The following is a 24,888-nucleotide window of genomic DNA, read 5'->3' on the forward strand; positions in this document are numbered from 1 at the left end:
AAGTTGCTAAATATTGTTGAAATTGCGGGAAATGATGCATTACTGCAAATTGCAGTGGATTAAAATGTATTCCACGAAAAAAAAAAACGTTCACCAAGGGAAATGTGGGAGATTAATATTCTCATAATAGTTGTAATTACAAATTAATTGAAGTAGGCTTCGTGTAAAAAACCGGGACACTTTTGCCAAAAAGTCGGGACGGCCAAAAAAACAGAAAATACCGGGACTGTCCCGAGAAATATGGGACGTATGGTCACCCAACACAAGAGCATAGAACATGTCATAAAAAATATGCTAACGAAAAAGTTACCACAAACACAGAACACACAGGAATTCCAACATTTTCCATCCTTCTCTCTTCTTCAGAAGGCGAACAAACGCAGATGGACTTGAAAGTTTCCAATCCAAATTATACAGGGTGTAATTCAGCTTTCTTCTTCTTCAGTTATACAGGGCTTTATGTAATTCAGCTTTGATTATCACCCACTCCTTTCATAGACAAAGAGAAAATGTAAATAACTTCTTTACAACATGAAAAAACTGATTGACCATATATCATTGAGGAAATTGCAAGATGAAAGCGATCTGACTATATTATGTCTAGATATCCGGGGGGGGGGGGAATACGGGTCGTTGTATATTCTTGCCAAAAGAAAAAAGCAAACATTAAAAAAAAATCACGGAGCAATGAATGACAACCCGCGGAGGAAAGAATAATAAAAGACGTATTCTTTCCTCCATGATGACAACTCCCTTGTCGACTACAACCTACTTGGAAAAAAATGGCTTAAGTTTCTCCATTTGCGGTGTCAGTGCCATGGAGGAAAGAATAACAGGAGGTGACATCAGGAACGAAAATTGAAGCCGTTGTGGCAACCCTATGGGCTGACAAGTAAGCCCAAACAAACCGTTCTTTTCCCTATACTTAACATGTGTTTTGCCGGATCGAATTCTCTTAAAATATTAATAACTAAATAAATTTAAGCACCATGACCATTTAATGCGTCTTCAGGTAATCTACATGATCTAATAAAGGGGAAAAATAAAATCTTATCCTTATATAAGTGGTTGTTATATTCTTAATTTATTTTTGAAAAAGGGGAAGATCCCTTTTCACTCTCGACTCTCGACTCGTCATAAGTTTTTAGTTCAGTGCTTCAATTTATTTTAAAAATTTGATGCATCACATTAATGTCTATGGGAATATGATTAATTAAAATAATATGAAGCTGCAATAAAATGCAATTTCATAATTTTTTTCTTTTAACTGTTTATCTTGCCTTTTTGTTTCGTTCATCATTATGATAGATCCGGGACATTTCGAAAGTGTTTCAGGCCCGTGGGCGCTCGTCTTAAGCTTTACATAAGGAATTTTGATTTCTGAATCAGTTCTGAGGTGCTCGAGCACCTTCTGACTGGGCCGTAGCTAGGATTTTTGCCACCCGGGGCAAACATGATTCAGCCGTCCGGGGCAAACAGCATTTTGCCGCCCCCGTGCCTCAAAGTACTGGAAGTGCTCGAAAGTCGTCCGCCACTGTGTATTTATGGTTTTGCTGCCTGTAGGCTGTACAAATTTCGCCACCCTTCTTCCGTTCCACTGTCATATTCTTGAATACGTATCACTTTAAATATATGCCGCCCATCCGAACTTTCCGCTATGTAGATGTAGTATTGAGAAAAAAATATTAAAAAATAAAAAACTTTTTTTACGGCCGCGATAAGTCATCTCTCTGGCCTATAATATTTAGAAAAATAATCTGGGCTGTTTTTTTCCTCTTCATTTTGTGCCAATTACTTTGCTCTTAAAGTGGTATGTGTACGAAAATTTGACAAAAAAGTTTCGAATTGAATTTGAAATCTAAAATTGTGTCTGTGTTCGAGTTTTTGCCTGGAATGGAGAAATATTTCTACAATATTTTATAATATAAAGAGCTGAAAGGCATTATATATACTAATGTTTTGCATATATAATTTTCACAAAAAAAGTCAGATTTTTTCAAACACCGCTTGTTCAAGTGTCTTTAAACATTGTCTTTCTCTCAGCACTGAGGTGTTACATACTTTGGCATAATTTTTTTAAAATTAAAATGCCGAGAAGAAATTTTGTGGCACAAGACATGGGTAAATTTTGGTTATTTTTGCAAAAGGTTCCATGTTGTTGAAGTTAATATTCGAAAACAAATAACAACTAAAATTGTAAAAGCTCTCGTTCAATTGTATAAATATATCCAAAGAATTTGAGGGGAAAAAATCGAGTTCCTAAAGTGAATAGTAAATTTTTAAATGATTTTTAAAAACGGGGATGTTTCTCATAGGAAAGCCTGGGAAGCCACGGTTTGTTTGGGCTTACTTGGTCCCTTTAATAGAGCGATCACTGGCTTCATCTGGCAACCCAGATTCCCCATGCTTTCTCAACGGAGGCGCTGGTCGCGTCACCTCCTGTTATTCTTTCCTCCATGTGTCAGTGCCGTGATGATTTTTCTTTTTTCAAAGGTCCGAAATTGTCAGAATCGATTGACTGCCCAATCGATATTTGCTAGTTTTGGTTGAAGTGACCATACGTCCCGTATTTTCTTGAACCGTCCCGGTTATTTTCTATTTTTCTGGCCATCCCGACTTTTTGGCAAAAGTGTACCGGTTTTTCCCATTTTTTACGCGAAGCCTACTTGAATTTTTATTCTTTATTGAAGTCAAAGATTGAAATTATTTTTCAGCTCATAAATTATGTTATGATAATTACAGCTATAAATAATTAAAATCTCACATTTGTGTTGGTGAACGTTTTATCTCGTGGAAATCATTTTAATCCGCTGCAATTTGTAGCAATGATTCATTTCCCGCCATATGGGGTTTCCCGTAATTTCAGGTGACAATTGGCGATGTCCCGTATTTTACCGTATTTGGAATCCCGATACCCCGTATTTTTATCGAGCAAATATGGTCAGCCTAGTTTTGGCATTAATTAAACGCATATTTCAATAATTCAGTTTTTCGAGCATGTAAAAGATTGAACAATAAAATAAAATGAAATAAAACATACCAAAAATGATATTTCAAACACGTGGCGCGAGCTAACAAGTTAGAGAACGTGGGTGAAGTTCGTTGAATATGTAGTGAACCTGACGTGAAGTTTATTTCTATGTAATGCTTGTTATGTGTAGTGCTGCCATCTGCCATCAATTTTTTTCTAACTGTGGGTGAAGTGTAATGATTGAATAATTGTATTGTAACCTTTCTTCCTGCAAGATCTCCATAATGATCTTCAATGAGGTCTGTAAGGAGTTCTATAAGAGTCGTTTTTCTCAGCTCTAAATATTTTTGGCAGAATCATCTTATGTACTTAATATATGAAAGAACGCTATTCACCAGGGTAAAAGAATAGATAACTGATTTTCCAATGGAAGCATCACATAATTGGAGATATGCTTCGTGTGTTAGCTACTAATCAAAAACCAGTGATGTCGGAACAGGAAGTGCAGTTCTCGAGCAACCACAGCATTTTGTAGAATTCAAGCATTCACTATCCTGACTTCAAAATATAGAAAACAAATGACAGTACCAGCAAGAACACGAAATAAGCACAACTCTGACAGCATAAATACGTTAGGACGTACATGCAACTCGAACACACATATATCATCACCTATATAATCAGAATTAGTTGCATATAATGAAATAATTTTAGTTTAATCAGAGTAATGTTTTTTTGCAAGTCCGCGGACCATAGGTTGAGAAACGCCGAGGTAATATTACGGATTCGTATAGTCATATAGGCTTCGAACTCAATTTACGCATCTAAATTGAGCAATGTTTTAGTAATATACGACATCCATATTTGTTACGCGAATCTTTTTTGTCAGCCACTTCGTTGGGCATTTCGCCTGTTGTGGCCCCTTGTATTTGTAAATCAGTCATGTGGTGGAAGTTATAATTTTTTCTTGCTCACAATATGATTAAATGGCAATTTTATTTCAACGATAGAGACAGATTAACATAATTTCATGTGAAAAAATAATTTAACATAAAAATCTTCAAATCATTGATTTATTAAACAGATGGAAAAACACTCAAGGAAACAAGAACGTGTTTTGACGGTAGTGTTCATGCACATACATACAGGGTGCATAGCTACAGCTCGCACCACAAATTACTGGCGAACCATTGATCCTAGAGGAATACATCCAATTAGAAAAGGTATCTAAATAACGTGTAAAGCTCAGATACGTCATTCATAATGTAATTGATTATATAAGTTATTGAAATAACTTTTTATGCGCCAACTCTGTTTTCAAAATCGCAGTTGGATGTGTCTCTATTGAGGGGGAAAAAAACACATTTCTAAGTGCGATATTCGCTGAAATACTTGAATTCAAAAAGTGAAAACAGATTGAGGAAAAAAGAAAAAAAAAACTAACGGACAACGCTTTGTCTACTCATTTTATGCTGTTTTTCCCTACTTTCCGCGATTTTTGAATTCAAATATTTCAGCGAATATTGCACTTAGAAACGCCTCAGGTGAGACAAGGCCAGGCCCGTAGCCAGAAATTTCGTTCGGGGGGAGGGGGAGGATCACTTTCATTTCGAGAGGGGACCAAAGTGATAGAACAATAGATTTGGTCATCTTTTTCCCCTTTTTCGGTCATTTTCTCACATTTCGGGGGGGGGGGGAACCAGACCTCCAAGATATCCCCCCCCCCCGCTACGGCCGTGGACAAGGCAACAAAATTTTATTCGAGTTTTTGAGCGCAGGGTGTCCATATTAAAAAGTTAATTTTTTTACTTTAATTACTTTACAAGCAATCGCAGTAATACGAATGACTTATCTGAGGTGTACACAGTGCACAATTTGCGGTGCGAGGTGTCAGCTGTGCACCCTGCATTTGCACTTTTTGTTAGCACTACCAACAATATAACTGCTCAATATCGAATGCCTAAACCGACAAGCAGTAGCCCGTATGTAAATAGGGAGCAGCCGAAATGAAATAGGAATCGTTCATCAAATGAATGTTTGTCGCAAAGTTTGCCAAACGTTATCTTTTTTGAGCTCATGCTTCTCAATAATAGAATAATCACATCGTTAGAATCGTTGTTGAAACTACCCTTGGGTCCCGACACCCCAGAAAAGATTCGTTCACTCAAGACTCGTTTGAATGCTGATCTTGCCTTGCACAGCTCCGAGTTTGCAATCGAAGTAGTATGCGCAATGTTCCAGAGCATAGAGACATTTATAATTGATGGTACTATGATGTAGATGCAATGGTAGTCAGTGTTTCCTCCGATCATCATAACTACTAGGTACAAGTTGAACGCACTGTGCACGAGAAACAGCTGCAGCGTCAAACGAAAAGCGTTTTCCACCCGACGCGCGATGCGTAACGAATTCGCGAACAGTTTTATGGGACGCAGAAATCCATTCTGCGTGGCTGCATCGGGATATATGGTAGCCACGCTGCTTGTAAGATCCTCACATAATTGACAATAAGGCAGAGTCATTTCCAAAGGGTACACAATTGTTACGGCCAACATTTCCGCCAGGTCGAATGCGAGAAGGAACGCCCGGAGCTTCCGGGAATTCTGGATGTCCGTGGAATGTATCTCGAAAGCCCATTCGATGATCGACTTTTCGTAAAATGAAGAATCACTGAAATAATAGAATATCGAACTCATGATACTATGCAACATGGACATGATTAGAACGGCAGTCATCAAACGTCTGACGTTGTTTTTCGACGAATGAGGCTGGAGTTTCCGATTCTTCTTGAGTAATCTAATCACTTTATTGAAGTTGCTGATTTGACATCTGAGAGCATGAAACATGATCAAGGGAGTGATATATATGCTAAAGAAAGCCCAACCAGTTTGTTCATAATTTCCCATGACCAATGTATGTGGGATTGCAGAATGCAAAACACCTAAATAAAATATAATCCCTCGTTTTAAAGATACTACGCTAAGACCTTTTCTCTGCGAGACCTCCATAATGACTATCAATCGGATCTGTGACGAAACAGATCGATGAGAGTTGTTTTCTCTTTGAAAATGGTTATCGGAAAACTTTTTTTTTACACATATGCTATTGGTCAAAGAAATATTCAAGAACGAAACGTCGACGCTCTAGATCTGCCAATAGAAATACAGTCCCGTTATAATGAAATACGGAATCCCAATATAATGAACTCCAAGAGACCGGAGAAATCACTTCGATATAATGAAATTTCGTTATAAAGGGGAATTCCAGGTTTTTGTATTGTTCCTATGTGAACTTATCTGGGGGGGGGGGGGAAATTAGGAAAGTGTTCGTTAAAACGAGATTCTCGCTATAACGGTATTCGTTAAAACGGGATTCGACTTAACAACGGCATAGGATTTAATAGAAGAAACTTCTTAGAGGAAAAGGTTCTTCTCATGTATGAGAAATGTTCCGAGTGACCCGTAACCTTTAAATCATGGGTTATTAATTTTTTTTAGGCCGGGATTATACTACAAAACTTTGATAAAAGTCTTTTTATAAAATTTGACAAATGCTAGCTATAAGGTCATCGGTTGCATTACCTAGAATTTGCATTTGTTTAGTGTATTCGTATAGCTCCTCTTCTGTTAGGCCGGGATTACACTAAAATTTTGACAAAAGATCTTTTATAAAACTGGAGAAATTCAACCAATAAGCGCATCGGTTACATTCGAGCAAATGCAACCGGTGATCTTATTGGTTGAATTTTTCGAGTTTTATCAGAGAGCTTTTACAAAACTTTTATAGTGTAATCCCGGCCTTATGGAACTGGGCTGGAAGAGATCTCGGCAACGGGTGGCAGAGTCGTGCCGTTCATTTATTCAGTCGGCCCGTTTAAACTGATATAAACGGTTCCAGCACATGATTTCACATTAACCGGGATATTTGATTTTACGGGGAACAATTCACACTCACAATTGCCGTTTCACACCGTCAGTATAGTTTTCAATGTCGTAAACTACAAATTGTTGTTCCTTTGCAGGCACCTTTTTGAAGCAGGAAATTTTCAAACAGTTTTCCAAAATCTTTGGTGATTTATTTCTTTTGCTTCTAATCATTGTGCCGTTGATTAATGCATTTTTGACTCTTTCCGCATGAAACTATTTCATTATAAATGAGTCGAAACCCCTCAAAATTTTAATTTTTCTTTCGTTTTCTGATCAATCTTCAGTTCTTTCGCCAATCTGTTTCAATTTCATCAGAATTTTTGTTAATGTTTGACACCTTAGCTTGAGAAATTCAATATTTTTCGGCAATTTCAGTTTGAGTTCTTTAGTTTTTTATAGCATCCAAAAAACTATTAAAGTTTGTCCCATGAATTTAGAATCACCGTGTGTATTGCACTTGAGAAACATCACTGAACTAGAACCTCTTCCGCCACCTATCAAATAAAACTGTAATAATTCTTCGATTGATGGAAGTAATGATCAGATTTTGTTTAATGTGTTGCATGAAAAAAATCAAATATGATATGATGTTATTTTATAAGCAATAATATTAGTTGAACTATGAAGTTTGCCTCGAAATTCTAACAGTTGTTATTTGTAAATGGTAAAACAACGTGAGAGATGAGAGAGAGAGAGTATAAAACTCGCAAACAAAACAAAGCATAGTCGTCCTGCACTTTCTGTGATTGCAATCAAAAATAATGTGAAAGCCAAACTCACATATACGTAGCTTATGCATTTGTTTTTTGTGACAACTTGAAATTTCCATGGAAAGTACATCACTTTGCATAAATAATACACTTATGCATAGTAATTCTTCCAATACAAAAAAATATCCACATACAAGATGCGTAGAAACTTGTGTAATGGTGTGACAAGAAATAGGAATGTAACAAGAAATGTGTAAAATAGAGCTTACAATAGTAAATTGTAGGTTGTGGAACTCTTTAGGATATTTTCTTCGCAATTTCTCGAACCTTATTGTGAATTTTTGTCGGTAGAAGACTGTCGTGGAGTCATTAAAGTCATTTTTTTCACGTAATACGGAAAAGAATTCTTTTATTTTTTTTTTCAATTGGTGTATTCGATACACATGCATTTCAATAGATTCTTACATGAGTTTTTTCCATCTTGAATATTTAAAATTCTTTTATCGATATGTATCCCAAAAGTGAATTTATGATTGTACGCCATGGTAATAATTATCCTCCATAAAAAAATTGAATAACTGTCACCAAAATATCGTGGTCCGTTGAAACATTTTTTACCGAGAAAATGCGTTAGTGTTTTGTCCCATCTGACAGTTGGTGTTTGTGAAAATTGAATAACGATTCAAAACTAGTTTCTTCTAACTGAATGTCCGGTGTAATATTGCAAGACACCACTCTTTCTAATCCCCCGATGGTTATTACCAGCACCATGCCTACGAAGACCAACGTTAATGAACCGAAGAGTAGACGTAAGATATTTGGTTTCTTATTGGAAGTCTTTTTCAAAGCTATCGGTTTCCGCGAAGTCTTCGACCCCAAATCCAGCAGTGGAATTGGCAAACTGCTTATAACAGCTAGTGTGATATTCGAGTTACTGCGAAATACGTACGTAGTAATAGCGCAATGTGTGCACACGGTTTACCGGGAATTCGACATGTCAGCGTTCTCGCAACTGTATGTTTCATTAGTTCCTGTGTTGATTTGGTACAACCTCTATCGCAATAGGAAAGAGCTTAAATCCATGGTTATCTGCTTAGCTGTGGTTTTGAAAAGGCGTAGGCAGAAAACAGTGGTGATCATGAATATTTTGACGTCGATGATATTTCTTGTCCAGTTTGTACGACCCTTAACTGAGCTGATCTTTCATAATGCAAGGGATGTCGATCGGTCGTTAGCTATTAGGATCGCTACATTGGGTTATTGCGATTCGCTCCTCTCATACCAGAATGAAACATATCTCATCTGCTTCTTTCTGTGGCAAATCGACAGAGGTTTCTTATTTTCCCATTTGACCACGTTGTGGTACTGCACCGTTGTACTAGACCTCAGAGATTCGATCGCGACTTCTCTGAATAAATTCCGTGACGGCATGAACGCGAATCGTATGAGAAACCTGAAGAAGACGGTTAAACGTTTCGACGATATCCACAACTGCCTTCGGCATTTGGAAAACGCCTTCAGTTTCATCATGTTCCTGCAAGTCGCTGGTTTCTGCTGTCACCTTTTCGCGTTCCTTGTTTTCGCTCTAGAATCTAGGTTCCTGGTACTTAGGCTCCTCGTACCGAATGCCGTATCCAGTGGCCTTGAGTGGGCTGCCATCGTGACTTGCACTGTGAAACTCTCCGGCAATTTAGATGAGTTCCAGTACTACTTCGGATACGTGTACGACGATATCTTGATCAGGCACGTTCAGCAAGGCAACCGGACGGTTCCCGAGAAAACTTTGGCTAATTTAGAAATTTTGAAAGCCTTTGAGGAGAAGGAACTGATTCATTTGACCGCCTGGAAAGTGACCGAAATTAACGAGAGGCTAGTCTTTTCCATATTTGGAGGGATACTAACGTATGGCCTGTTGATAATCGGTATGAACAGCAAACGTAATACTTATTCCGATAATCCATTGGACGGCTGATAAATATAGAGTGATTGTTATGATATCATCAAGTAATTGATCTATTACGTAATTAACTCAAGTTATTATTTGCTTATACAGAATGTATACTATCGACCGCACAATAATTACACACGTGATTACTTGTGCAAAAGTTATATAGAAAATTGTTTTCTGTTTTACGATCGAACCAATATGAAAATTCGTTTCGAAACTTTATGACGCTTCAGTTTTCTAATGACCACTTACGTGCCGAACACCCAACGAAAAAAAAAACTTTCCCATGCAGCTGGTTGCCGCTAATTGAAAATGAACGTCAGAAGCCAAGGGAATTCAATCCCGTCAGAAGCCAAGTTGAGTTATTTTCTTTCACGATTGGCCTTTTTTTCCTCTTCGCGTAGAGTGATTTTAACCTTGTTATTACGTGTTACCTTCACCCTACTATATTGGAAAATTTACCACCAGATATGTAAAATGTTACTCAAACGAGATCTATTGGAAAAATTGTTTTCCCAAAATCAACACTTTTTTGGTAAAATGTGGTAGTTTTCTTTTCTTCACGGTTGTCAATTTTTCTGAGGGAAAGGGCAGGGGGGAAAAAACACTGGTTTGAACAGCTTTCTTGATTACTCTCGGGGTTATAGCATTGCTATCAGATTAAAAACGCCAAGGTATACGTTTGATGCACGTTCGGTAAATTTGGCATTCGAAAGTGACGTCATCAGTTTTTAAGGAACTGTAACGCAATAATTATTGGTGAAATCAAAAACGGTGAAAACACTTTTCGATATTAGTTTTTTGACAATAAATCACGTGCGTGATTATTGGGCGGTCGATAGTACTCACCCTGTATATATGCTACGGCTAAAGCCCGAAATAGGCCATTTTGCGATTGGCCGATTCCGCGTATTGGCCAATTTCGCTGTAAATCGACTAGCCAATGTCCGATCAGTTTCTTGCTTCCGGGCTTTGGCTAGCCAGTTCGCGAAATTGCATGAAGTCATCAGCCAAAGTCAGATGAAAAAAGCCACGAAATTAAATTTATTTATTTATACTTTATTTATTGTCATTACACGTTGCAACAAGGTGAACTTCTATGACATTTAGAAATTGCACAACAAACCAAAAGCAATGGAAATGCCGTCTCACCGGACAGTCTTACATAGGTACATCGAATTTTAGCGAGGGATCTCCAACCACTTTGTGAAATGCTCGGACAAAGTAGGAAAAAACACTAGTCGTTTCTAATTTCTAATAATCGGACTTTGGCCAAACCTCTCGGCCAATACGCGAAATAGTCGGCCAAATCACAAATTTCTTATTAAAATTTTTCTTCATCAGAGAAACAGATAAATTCCTTCGGATTTTATAATTAACTAGATTTTTAGATTATTTGAAATTTTTTTATTTAAAATTAAATCTTTAAATCAAAATTTTCCGATAGCAATCACATTTTATAATTAAAATAATTGTTTAAGTATAAATGGAATTATAGTTTTTGAACTAAAAATTGAAAAAAAATTAAATTTGTGTGTGGATGTTAAATTATATATAATAAAAAATTATCTTTTTTATTAAAATTAATTCTGATATGAAGATCAGTTTGAAATGAGTTTCTGAACATTAAATTTTAGATTTATTAATAAATTATAAATAAGCATTTTACGTGATCGTCTGGTTTCTCTTTGTGATGTTGTGTTATCATAATTGTGTGAATTGCACTTCTCTATCTTTTTATGGAAAAAAAAGAGGTTGAAAAAATGAGTTCTGATATTTCAAATTTTGTGGAAAAATGTTTCTTTTTGATTAGGCCTGGATTTTTTGATTGATTTAATTACTTTTTCCATACGTAATTTTTCGTTTTTATAAAATGAAAGAACATTTACATAAAAATCATTTTATAAGTGATTATCTTCATAATTTAGTTGAAATTAAATTGAGTTTGAATGTTTTTGAATATATCTATTCAAAAATTTATATATTTATTTATTGAGTTTAAATTAATTTATTTTTATAATTTATTTCGTTTTTATTTATCTAATATTCAAAAAAGATGATTTTTTTTTTCAAATTCCTGTAATATACATGATTTTTTATGCGTTTATGTATGAAGTCATTATTCATTCTGAATTTTTTTTTCCAATTTTTTTCCCCAAAGATTTCAATTCATATGCTAATTGATAAGGTTGAGTCAGTGAAAAAAGAAGTTTTTATATTGACTGCGAAGCTTATGTTCTATTGGAAGTTGAGCAGCTGCTCTTACAAAATTATTGGCTATCAACATGTTTGTCTGAAACATATGCATAATTTAAATACAGTATTTCCAAAATATCAATGGTATATAATACAGAAATTTCTGCTAAAAAAGATGACGTATAAATTGAAGGCTATCATCTCACACCAAAGTTTGTAAGAAATGTTTTTTGCATGGGTGTTCCCACATATTTTATATGGACTACAAGTTTGGGGGAATATATAAAAATTCAATCTATACTATAGATAATCTTTGACTGTTTTCGACGTGACATTCTACAAACCAACAGTTCTTCACATAATAGAGTATCATTAACCCAATTTAATATACGTCAACTTTATCTGTATAATGTTTTACTATTCATGTATAAGAATCCTGATTGGTATTCCAGAGTGAATATACAAAGAAGCACTATGAGATCAAAATATCTATATCATATACCATTACCGAAAAAAAACAATTTTCAAAAAATCAATATGTTTTCTTGCTCCAAGAATATGTAGAGAATTTGATGATATTATTGGACATCAGCAATCATTATATATAAGATTAAAAAGGATATAAAGGATCGTATACTGGAAATAACAGATATTGAGCGGTTCGTCTCATTCGATGGTTAATGAAATTGTAAATTTTAAGTAGTAAAATTTGTTTATATATGTTTGTTGTAGGAAAATATATCTGTAATCCAACATATCAGACTATAGTACAAAATTTAAAAGCAATATATTTGATGTGACTTGCCTGCAGCAATTGTAATAAAATATACCTTTGTATGTTGCCCAGAAATTTTATATGTAATTTATTAATACGACCCATATGGAAGGGGTTATTTATATCTCTTTGGGTCGATAAGTGTTCGTTTGTAATTTTTTTTTCTTTTTGTCTGTTTTGTCCATTGTGCTGTTTGTTCAGTAAAATAAAAAAATAAAATAAATGAGTTCTTTCTTACTTATAGATGTTTTGCAAAATAGAAAAAAAAAAACTTTTGAAAACAACTATTTTTACAGTTTTTCATTTTATTTTCTCACAAAGTATTTTATGATTTCAATCATAAAAGTTTACGATTTAAACATGATTCTAAACGGAATCGGCATGAAACATTTAGGCTGTTCAGTTAGATTGCACTATAAAAGTGTGATAAAAGATCGTTTACAAAACTTGAAAAATGCAACCAATAAGCTATCGGTTACATTCGAACGAAAGTAGCTAGCTAATAGGTTTACTGTTTTTTTTTCTTCAAGTTTTGTAAAGATCTTTCATCAAACTTTTATAGTGTAATTCCGGCCTTAGAAACATTGAGTTGATGATTGAATTAATTAAATAATTATTAAATATATGAATAAAAAGAAAACAAGGGGGAAATTAATAGAAGAGGATAATTTCGGAATTGATGATAGAAATAATCAATCTCCAAATAGATGGGAACAAAAAGAAATAATTTCACAATTAATAGGGGAAATAATTTCACAATTAATAGGGGAAATAATTTCACAATTAATAGGGGAAATAATTTCAGAATTTATGAGAAAAAAGAAACACTTTCAGAATTTATTGGAACTAAGAAATAATTTCAGAATTTATTGGAACTAAGAAATAATTTCAGAATTTATTGTAACTTAGAAATAATTTCGGAATTAATGAGAGAAATAATTTCAGAATTGATGAAAGAAGTAATTTCAGAATTCATGAAAGAAATAATTTCAGAATTAATAAAAGAAACAATTCCGGAATTAAGGATAATTCAGAATTAATTAAAAAGCAATTTCTCAATACTCGATGATAAGAAATGAAAAGAAAACGAGGAAATAAAGTCGTCTTCGACAAGCCTTCAATAATTTAGGGTCTCTTTGTGCTCCTGGCCGCATGGTCCACGCATTGAGAAGCGATTGGCTATACGACCTCCACATCAATGATTAAATAGAGCAAATTTTCATCAGACAACTACTAAAACACTGTCGATTTTCGTCATCCTTCAGACACGCAGGCTAAAAAGCCTCTGACATTGATGAACAAAAAATATCCATTGATTACAATTGTGATATTTTTTGCGGACGAAGCTGATGTCTCCATCATAGATGAGAGTAATTTCGTAATCTAATGTATGTATGAGGGGATGGTCAAACTGAATCCTAATGATAAGTAAATACATTTCTACTAGTGGTATTGGTATCAGGTAAACAGGAAGCACGCAGGTTACGTATGTTCAGCGAAAAGATGGTATGCGTACAGAGAGGTAGTAGTTACACAGTTGTTATTCGATGAAATGGTTTGTTTTGTCGCACTACGACTGCTCATTAGAGTGGAGACGTACAGGCTAAAATCGATTCCAGACCGTAAAAAACACCCGTGTTAGGACCGAGACTGGGACCTATGAAACCAGAAGTTGTCGTCAAGGTCAGCGAATTGTAATGATCCACATAAGGAAGATTAAAACATTAAAAAACTGTTTATAATTGTTTACGTAATCTTAAATTTTCAACATCAGTAAATTTTTCTAACATTTTATCACGTGCAACGAGAATGTATTAATCATAATTGCGATTATTGAATTTATTTGAATAAATTATGAAGAAAAAAAAACTCTCAAGAGAAGTGTGAAATTTTAAATTTAAAAATTATTATGTATATTATTTAAGAATAAATAAAATAAAAATAGCAAAATGAATTCCGCCAGACCGAAATGTTGAAATGTCTAATCATAAATGGTCATTATAGATGTATAACTTACAATATTTGAATAGAGTTCAATAGCAGTCCTCAAATATACGTATATAATAAACACCTAAAAATTTATTCTATTATTGTGAAGAAAATAAGAGTGAAATATTCCTTTTCACACGAGTAATTACAATATAATACAGATTATATTGTAATTTATGATTGGTGATTTGATGATAATATAAAAGAGAAATATATTTTCGGATGTGAATAATTTTTCTTTTCACTCTCTTCTCCGAGGATTTTGATCTAATGCGCATGCGTTGTATCGTATTTGCTTGCAAATCTTTTTCTTATATTAGCATTTCTCTGAGAATAAGTTGCTAAGAAGGAGTCGGCAATCCTCAGAGAGACATCTAAAATCGCCGTCGTCGCCACCACCACCATGAGGGCTGTTCGGACGTCACTGGTCGTGGCCTGCATCGCCCTTCTTCTCACTGTTTGTGTGAATGGTCAGTTTAGAAAAAAAAAATCATTTTTTATTTATAGATTTTATGCATTATTAATAAGAATAAAATTATCATTATTTTTAGATATAACATTTAGCGAACTTGCGAAATTCGGGTTTGAGTACTTAATAACATAAACCGTAAATTATCTCATGATTGATTCAACAATTTCATGAAATAATCTTTTAAGGGTCAAATTCAGAAATTTTCTTTGAAAAAAATTGAAACTCTTGTATGTATGAAGAGCTGGAAAACCAAGAGTTCCAATATATATATTGCATAAACGTTGTTTATGATATTGTGCAGTACAAGAGAGATTAAAACAAGTTTTTAAGTGTACAGTAACGGTATAATTTGTGATAAAAAATTATCGAACATTAAATATAAATATAAATATAAATATAAATAAATAAATAAATATATATATTAAAAGCCAATTCGATGCGTTCAAAGCTTGTATGTGCTTCATTGATAGCATATTTTTGCACCGAGAGCTGATTGTTCCTTAGGAACATGATAGTGGCCAATTTCAGTATTCGAATGATATCACGTGTTTTTTCAGTCAATATTTCACAATTTGAGATCAATAAATCTCAGTCCGTCTTTCAGAAAACCAAAAATTTATTGATGGATAATTAAATATCTGCAATACTCAACTGATGTCATTCTGTTGCTGCACAATATAGCTGACCCTAAATTAGCCTGAATAAATTATGATCTACATATTTCAGGGTGATTCTAAATTCATGGGACGAACTTCAAGAGCTGATATAAGACACCTAAACAAACATTTTTGATTATATAATGTGCGTTCGAATCGCTATAGCAAAGGCTGTAGAGGGTGCTTTTAGAGAGTGTGTACAGCAGCACTTCACCAAAAGCCAATATCATATTTTTCTGACGGATTTGCTGCGATGTGTGCTATCAACAATTCGAGAGTACATGTGCAACTTTGAATTGGATTGGAGTTTGTTTTTTAAGTGGTGTAAGGACCATCAAGGTTGTGCTGCGCCACCAATGATCAAGCAGTATAATGATTTGTGACGGAATTTGCGTTACGAGGTTGAACCATGAGAAGGTCAACATTATAATACCCTGCGCCCATCGGATGATGAATTGCACTTATTGCAGCGAATCCGTCAGTAGAATATGACATTTGCTTTTGGTGAAGTGCTGTTGTGCACTCACCAAAATCACCCTCTACCATCTTTGTTATAGCGATTCGACCACACATTTTATGATCAAAGATGCTTGCTTAAGAGTCTTACATCACCTCTCAAAGTTTGTCCCATGAAATTAGAATCACCCTGTATGCTGTAGTTGAATTGCAGGAAGTTATCTATTTTTATTTTAAAACTCATACTTATGCGAGCATGAAGTGAACGCGATACAGACAGATATGTTTAATTCCCCCAAACTTAAATTTAAAAACAAACGAGAAAACGTAGCGTATAGAAATATTAAATACTTTGCACCGTTGAAAAAAGCCAAAATCTTGTTCAAAGAGTTTTAAAATCGTTTTTATTTTACTAATTTCTGTGTTTAAAACCATTAAATGTGTTTTGATGATTAGCGTAGGCTTTTCCAGAGATTTAAATCAATATATATTTTTTAAAATAACGTGCGCCAATTTGTCCCTCCCCCTTTAATCTCTTACGTAATATTTCAACGCGGAATTTAATCTACGTCAGTGGTTCCCAAAGTGTGGGGTGCTTCTTGGAGGGGAAGGGAAGGGGGGAGTCTTGAGAGGTATCCAAAATGAAAATGTTCGAATAAAGAAATTTATTTTTGTTTTTCGCCACTCTTCAGCAAAAATTCCTTAACTTAGGCCAAACAGCTACTTACCATACATGTATTATATAATGATATTTTATCAAATTCTACGTGTATAATAATTAATGAATCATGTTAATATTTGTACAGGGGTTCGGGAAACAATCAACCGATTTTAAAATATTTTAAAAATTTATAAACACGCAGTGATGAGTAATATGTGAATGTGCATAGAGAGAGGAAATATTTATATTTTCAGATTATGAACAATTAATAAAACGTCAGTGCGTCGTTTATGAAGCTCTTTTGATGAAGAAGGGCTCCTACGAAGAAACCCGACAGTATTTTTGCACTAGCCCTTGTGTTTGTAATGGTAACTTTGAGTTTGTTTACCAAGTTATCCACTCTGCACCATTACGATGCGCAAGATGCGCATTCCATCCGAACTTGCGGCTGTGTTGATGATCCCGGAAACAGGGACATATGGTCATGCCATGTATAGGTGTCGCGATAAAATTCTTGTCAAAAGTGTGGGGGGGGGGGGGTGTAGTCACACTTTAAAAAGTTTGGGAACTACTGATATATGTAAATGACTGGACAATCGGATCAAGTTTACTACTACCTATCGAGTAATAACAATATATAAAGTCATAAAAACTCTGATTCATGAAGTCACACTCACAAAATGTCTGACTAGTTTCATTATGCATAACCGTTGTGGCGTGGTAATGTTCCTGCTGATGGGCGTTCAAGCCCATCATTACGAGCCATGACATTGCGAGTGTCTATACTCAATGCCATGTCACACCGTCAATACTGTAAATATTGCCAAAGGTTTCAATAAGAAAATTTCGATTCGTCTTCTGAGAAGTGACAGAATATCAACAGCTAATGTTGAAATTTTGAAGACGTTAGTGAAGCTTGAACCCCGTGTAAGCAATTGGAAGTTGGCCAGAAAGACAGGAAATATTCAAACAATAATGGTCATACACCTTTCATCAATTTGAAGTACAGTTACAATATCTGAGCACTGGGCAGGGATTATATTGATTGTGTCCAGACAACATAAATTGCAATGATGCAGTAGAAATTGGGGCAATGCAAATGCAAGATTTTAAGAATGGATGTCCCAAAAGTTTTTACGACCGGATACTTGTAAAAGTAACAGTAATGGTTGTTACAAAGAAGCACGTTGAAGCTAGTAATGCAAAGATATGTGACACCCAAATAATTTGTTGTCGTGTAATTGGTCTGCAAGCAAGCTCTCGTAACATAAATGTAGACAAGTTCTGTCTCATGAGCTATCTCTAGTTTCAACAGCTTTGTTTGACGATTCTGATGAAATGAGAAAAAGAAGTCAAAATTGTAGAATATTAATTTACTTCTCTTGAATGTTAATTTAAAAATAATTAAATAATATGAGTTACAATATAAAATGAAAATTAACACAAAAATTTGCTAATTTTATTTTTTAGCTAGTTTCTTATAAATTCAGTGAAACTATACATTTAAGATGTTTACTAATTTTAAATTTTTTACATATAAAAATAATTTTTTTCATATGTATTCGGGTAATTTCAACTAAAATTAGCTATAAATATATGAGGAAAACATGTTTATGACAGACAAAATAAGTACAAATTTTCATGGAACCTAAATAGTTAATGTAGGGATGACCATCATCTTGAGTTCTGAGAGTTGCCCAAAGGTAGTGCATGGGCACCCGCAATTTTATGAATCTACATATTCTAAACATGAAATACAAACAATGAAAAAAATTTCGATGAAAATTCCTATTCGGCTGCCGGACATATAACAAATTCTTTACACATTGTCCCTCCCCCTTCACAATACACAATACGACCACTTTTGCTTTTTCATACAGTAAGTATTTCCGGATGAGAAGCACTTCACGAAACTAGATGATGTGAAATGAGTTGTCATTGATTTCTGTGTGTCCACAACACCACCGTTTTCCATAGCAAATATATATATATAAAAAAAAATCCTTGCATATGATGAACACACAACGTCTCTTGACAATGATATTTCAATTTCTTTATTTCGCGTGTTTTTTGTTTTTCTTACTTTGAATTCTAGGATATGGCTTTCTCCCAAACAAATATGATTTTTTTAAGAGAACACGCGTAATCTGCAAACCATATGTTAACACAATAGAGATTTCAACTTTCAGACTGTTCTAGAACATACAGTAGAAAATCGTCCTTGTCAAGCATTTGCTCACACCTTAGGTACCAAAGAAAAGCGTGTTCTAACTATCGCATGGCAACCACATGTTAGAAAAAAAAAGTATGTGCCGAAAACTACTTCAAGTCTTGACATTTATGTCTGTTTGATATCTATCACTACTCATTCATATTGCTACAACTACAGCCAAAGATGCTGATGTAAATAATAATATTACTTTAATTAATTAATTTATTTATTTATTTACACATCTCAACAGGCTGAGCCCAATTACAGCGATGGGAAACACACGGACATAAAGAATACGAAAAATACAAGTAATGGAAAATAGAAAAGCAAAATAATAAATAATTCATCGAATTTACACGTTAAAAATAAAATCATCAATAAACATATAATACAAAAATATATATACGCAACGGAAGCACACATTGAGAATTCAATATGGGGAAGACAAAATGTCCAAAATAAAGAATGAAAAACCGAAAATAGATGAGAAAACAAGAAAATATATATACAAATTCGTATAGCACCTAGTGGAACATGGAATCTTTATGAAAAATACCTGGGAATTCACCCGTATTATAATTTTTGCATGCCCGCACAATTGGAGAAGCATTTAAAATGTTCGTGAGTGCACGAGGTAAATAAAGAACATTTCGGGAACTATGAACCCGTCGCTCGCGAGATGACACGGAGATATTAATTAGGCTCGTCAGATAATAGTCATCGATTCTGTCGTAAAGAACTTTGTGAAAAAGGAACTTAGTGAAGGAATGATAGAAATCTCGCTTTGTACGTCTGCTATCGAGAGATGCCATCTTGGAAAAAGAGAGGAGATCCGAAGTAAAGGCGCATCTGGGACGTTTACACCAAAAGTCTTCCGGAATAATGACCTCAAAAACTTTTTCTGTACACGTTCAATACGTACGCTCATCACTGCAGGAATATGGTCCCCATATCAATGAGCCATACTCAAGTGAGAGTAAGACATATGCGAAATACGGTCGTACCATCGCTGGAACTGAGTTGAATGGCCCAGACGACCTTACGAGAAAGCCAAGTGACTGGTTGGACTTTGACAAGACACTTTCCTCGTGAGCGCTGAAGTTCAAATCACTCTTGGAAATTACACCTAAATCCATTACCTTGCTCTTTCTTTCTATCGCTGCTATATTTGCGGTGTAATCGTAAAGCAGTGGATGTAATTTTCGCGTGAATGAAACGACACTGCGCTTTGAAACATTCAGACCCGGATTGTTGTCACGACACCAATCATTCAACAATCTGGGTCTGAATGTTTCAAGTGTTTAACTCAGTTTAAATTGAACGGGCACGGTAGGTTTTTAATCGATTAATTGAATATTAATCGAATATTTTTAATGTAATTTTTAATCGAATATTTTTAATGTAATTTTTAATCGAATATTTTTAATGTAATTTTTAATCGAATATTTTTAATGTAATTTTTAATCGAATATTTTAAATGTAATTTTTAATCGCATATTTCAAATGTAATTTTTAATCGCATATTTTTAATGTAATTTTTAATTGAATTTTAATCGAATATTTTTAATGTAATTTTTAATTGAATTTTAATCGAATATTTTTAATGTAATTTTTAATCGAATATTTTTAATGTAATTTTTAATCGAATATTTTTAATGTAATTTTTAATCGAATATTTTTAATGTAATTTTTAATCGAATATTTTTAATGTAATTTTTAATCGCATTTTTTTTTATCATATAATATTGAGATGGTAAAAAACATATTTTATTGATATCACTCACCTATTCTGTACATGTAAACAAATATAGGAATTTGCCAAAAATTGTAACTTCTTCACTGGGATGTTGTCGTTTTTTTAAAAGAAATCGGTTATTTTTAGTTATTATTCACTGATTTCAAAACAACTTTCGATTATACTGTTGCTTGTTTTCGTAGAAACTCCTCTCGAATGGCACTTGTGAGGATGTTTCCAAGAATACGGAAAAAGAAAAACTGTTCATAGTTGAAACAATAAATTTTGGTTTTGTCTTCTAAAATTCCAATCAAACTCAATTTGAAACTGAAATCATCAAGTTCCGTTGAATCTAATTTCATTGAAATATTGATTCAAATGTTTTAAATATGGTCACTTATCCAAAATGTTATACTGTATAAAACATGATTTATGACATCTAGTCGGTTTTTTTTCAAAAAAATTAAGTTAATTCACAAAATTTTAATAAAAATTTTAATCGAATTGATCGAGTCAATTAACTCAAATAAAATTTTTAATTTCGATTAGTAATTGATCGATTAACTGACCCAATTAATCGATTAATCAGACCAGCCTTACTAAATATGCCCCACTTTCCTTATAGATATCAAATTTTCATGTAAAACGTGTTCGCCACAGTGATAAACTTTTATTTTATTTCTATTTGCTTAGTTATTCAGTAGTTGATATACTGAATGGCCAAATGTATGGCCATATACTTTATATATGGAATGGGATATAATATAATGGCCAAAAAATTAGGAACATCCCTCACTCAACTTCGACAAGTCTGTGTTGCACGTGTGCTGACGTAATAAACCGTATTTGCTGATAAAAACCTTTCCCCTTGTCAGAAGCACCAGTTAACGTTTCAATTTGCTTGAAATCGTCTGTGAACGAAAGCGGCACCAGGCAACTGACGCGCATTGTGTGCAGAGTTCTGCTCCATAACGTTGATGGTAGGATTCGTGTGTGACGCAAACAGTACGAAGTCATATATCCGGCATGACACATGGCAACTGTTCAAGCGGGTTGTGGCGGAATCATAGTCGATTAGCATTTTCCCGGTATGCTCTTGATTCCTTATTTCCATTGGAAACATCCGTGAATGCCAGCGCCTACCTCCACATCGTTGCTGACCACGTGCACCCGTTTATGGCCATAATGTTTCCTGATGATGATGGCTATTTCCTGCAGGACAATGCACCTTCCTACAGGACTGGAATTACCTCATTGGTTTGAGGAACATAATTTAGAGTTTCAATTGCTTCAGTGCCCCCCTCCCCCTCCCAGTCACCCGATCTCAACCCAATTGAGCAATTGTTAGACGATGTTGAAAGGTCTGTTATAAGCTCCGAAACACCACCTTCTAATCTGAGGGAATTAAGAGCCGGCATTTCGTTAGCATGGGGCTAATATTCCTTCTCAACAGTTTCAGCAACTCATAGAGTCTTTGCCTAGAAGAATATCTGCTGTCATCAAAGCCAGAGGAGGTCCCACACGATATTAGTAGCAGGGCGTTCCTAACATTTTGGCCACTGGATGTCATTTTTATCGATCTTTTGAATGTATTCCGTGAACCTCAGTGAACCTACGTGTTTCCGGCATACCAGAGTACCATACGGGAATGGACCAAACACTAGCATTAAAAAAAAGCCGGTGTCCCACAATTTTCACGGCAAGCCGGCCAAAAAGGGGGGGGGGGAATACTGAAAATATATATACACATTGTATTATGAAGTAAACTCAGTATTTTTTCATGTATTTCATACCTGTATTTTTTCACCTGAAAGTGCTAATATTTGGAGAAATTTTTTGTTCTTCGACACAATCTCCACTTTGGCCAACACACAAGCAGCGTTTCTTGTTTTTTTTGAATACATAATTATATTGCATGCATTCTATCCAAGGTCGTTGAAACCCAGTCCGTCCGGCGGGCATGTTTCAATATTGTCTCGTTTTACTTTGATTATTTATGAAACGAATTCCGGTCGCATCTGTCCTAAAAAAGACATACGCAGTAGCTTACTTATAATTGGCATAAAGATTATGCAAGAAATGAAATCTGCGTTCGGGATATAATGGAAGGAAATTGGCTTTTGCTTAGGATTTGTGGATGCAGCTTGAGGTACTCAAATAGCGACATCTACTTACAATGTAAAACCCCTTTCTTTATGTGGGGGAAATATTATTCAGAATAATTTGTTCATTGATCCGCAAGAGAACCAGAAAATAATTCATCATGGTCAGGTTTTTATGAATATTACGGTTGATAAAGTGTTATTCGATGGCGGGAAAAATTGCCGCTGTGAATGTATTTGAATGAAAATACATGAATCGATTTATGAGCAATACTTGCACAAAAATATCGATGCAAGCTTTCAATATAAAAACTTGTCGCTCCTTCTTCAAAACTGGGGAGACTTTTATAAAATTTCACAAATATTATAAAATATTAGTAAGTGTATGATTCAGGATTTATTGTTTTGACTTTTTAATTATGTATCTGTAGCGGAAATTATATCAACTCTATGATTCAATCAAATTATATAATGTGTGTATTATATGAATTTTTTTTCCATTTTTTCCCATTGCAGATGCGGAAGCAAAGAAAAGAAAGAGTAAGCATTGAAATTGATTAACTTAACGGTTAGTCTTATGAGAGTTTAGGAAAAAAAACCAACTAATTATAGTATTAATTATCTTCATTCATATTCCATTGATTTTTGAGATTATCTACTTCCCTTTGACATATACAGTAGACACCGATTGCTAAAATCACGGATAATGTTATCATTTGGGTATTGACATCATTTTTTGCAATGTACGGAACGGACCAATATCACAAACATGGAAAAAGATGAGTTCGCAGTTATCAGGACTTCGGTTTATGTTATCAATTTTTTTTGTCACTCAAAATGTTATTTTTTGCTCATTTTCAAGCAAGGTTGAATAAGATCCATTTTCCTCCCGAAAAGTTATCATTATCAACCTGCAAGACCATGTAGGAGGTCAGGAGGTGTACCTCCGCACTTGTTTATGAACATTTTCGTACTCTGTTCAGAGATGCCCTATTCGGTCAGTAGTAGCTGTTATAATCCAGACACTCGGTTGAAATACTTTCTCAGCGGATCCATGAAGCGTCCTGTACGTTGAAATAAATTATCATAATTCGTAAAACAAATCAGACAGTGTCAAACCCTCCTTAGTAATGCCTGAATAATTATAACTAGAGCCCGGATTATATGCAAATGCATATGTGCATATGCGTCGAAATTGTTTTGTTACTGGTATTTTTGTTACATATGCGGTATATATATATATATATATATACAGGGTGATCAACGAATAAGCCCTTATTTCAAAATTGAATATCTCTACAACAAAGATCAATAGAATTATGCGGTAAACGGTACGTTTATTAGCAAAACTGTAAGAATGTTGTACAGAAATTTCGAAAATTTAGGTTTTTTTTAAATTTTTTAAAATTTAAAAAAAAAAAACAAAACTGGAGATTTTGGGGTTCCGAAAATCCTCATTTGTGTAAAGAGAAACCACTGCATTCGCCTAAAGTTACTGCATGGGCTGCGGGATGCGCCATGTGTGCTGACAAATTGTTCCAAAATTGTAACGTAACGTTCAGTAGTAATCGTTTCTCGCACGAAGAAGGGGCCGATAATGCCTCTGACGCATACCGCAGCCCATGCAGTAACTTTAGGCGAATGCAGTGGTTTCTCTCCACACAAATGAGGATTTTCGGAACCCCAAAATCTCCAGTTTTGTTTTTTTTTAAATTTTAAAAAATTAAAAAAAAGAAACTAAATTTTCGAAATTTCTGTACGACATTCTTACAGTTTTGCTAATAAACGTACCGTTTACCGCATAATTCTATTGATCTTTGTTGTAGAGATATTTAATTTTGAAATAAGGGCTTATTTGCTGATCACCCTGTATATGTGAGGGGATATTTTTTTTGTAAATAAAAATACATACGCATGGAGAAATAGGAAAGATGCAGTTTAAAAGCATATCTGTTTTTTTTTGCATGGTAATTTTTTTAATGCATATTTTCTCTTTTTTGTATATATTTCGAAATTTGACTTTTTAAGATTTTTAGTGCATCTTCAGGGGTGTTTAATGTATATGTTGGCATTTTCAGG

The 24,888-nt window shown here is 34.4% G+C and overlaps 1 long non-coding RNA gene across 3 annotated transcripts in view; it reads left to right on the forward strand.

The window, feature by feature from the left end:
• The first annotated feature begins 877 nt into the window (after positions 1-877).
• The window catches only part of LOC149077127 (uncharacterized), a 30,767-nt gene continuing 6,756 nt past the window's right edge, over positions 878-24,888 (forward strand). The window contains exons 1-3 of one of the 3 annotated variants that reach the window (XR_016194144.1): positions 878-892; positions 14,836-14,985; positions 23,326-23,349. This is a non-coding gene — a long non-coding RNA (uncharacterized LOC149077127). Of the gene's footprint in view, positions 893-14,194; positions 14,221-14,835; positions 14,986-23,325; positions 23,350-24,888 lie in introns of those variants that run through there. The other 2 variants (XR_016194143.1, XR_016194145.1) reach the window with 2 other exon arrangements.

This window comes from Pholcus phalangioides, unplaced genomic scaffold (assembly GCF_987345545.1).
Source record: "Pholcus phalangioides strain wild (caught in Gottingen) unplaced genomic scaffold, Ppha-v1.0 ptg000015l_1, whole genome shotgun sequence".
Lineage (NCBI taxonomy): Eukaryota > Metazoa > Arthropoda > Arachnida > Araneae > Pholcidae > Pholcus > Pholcus phalangioides.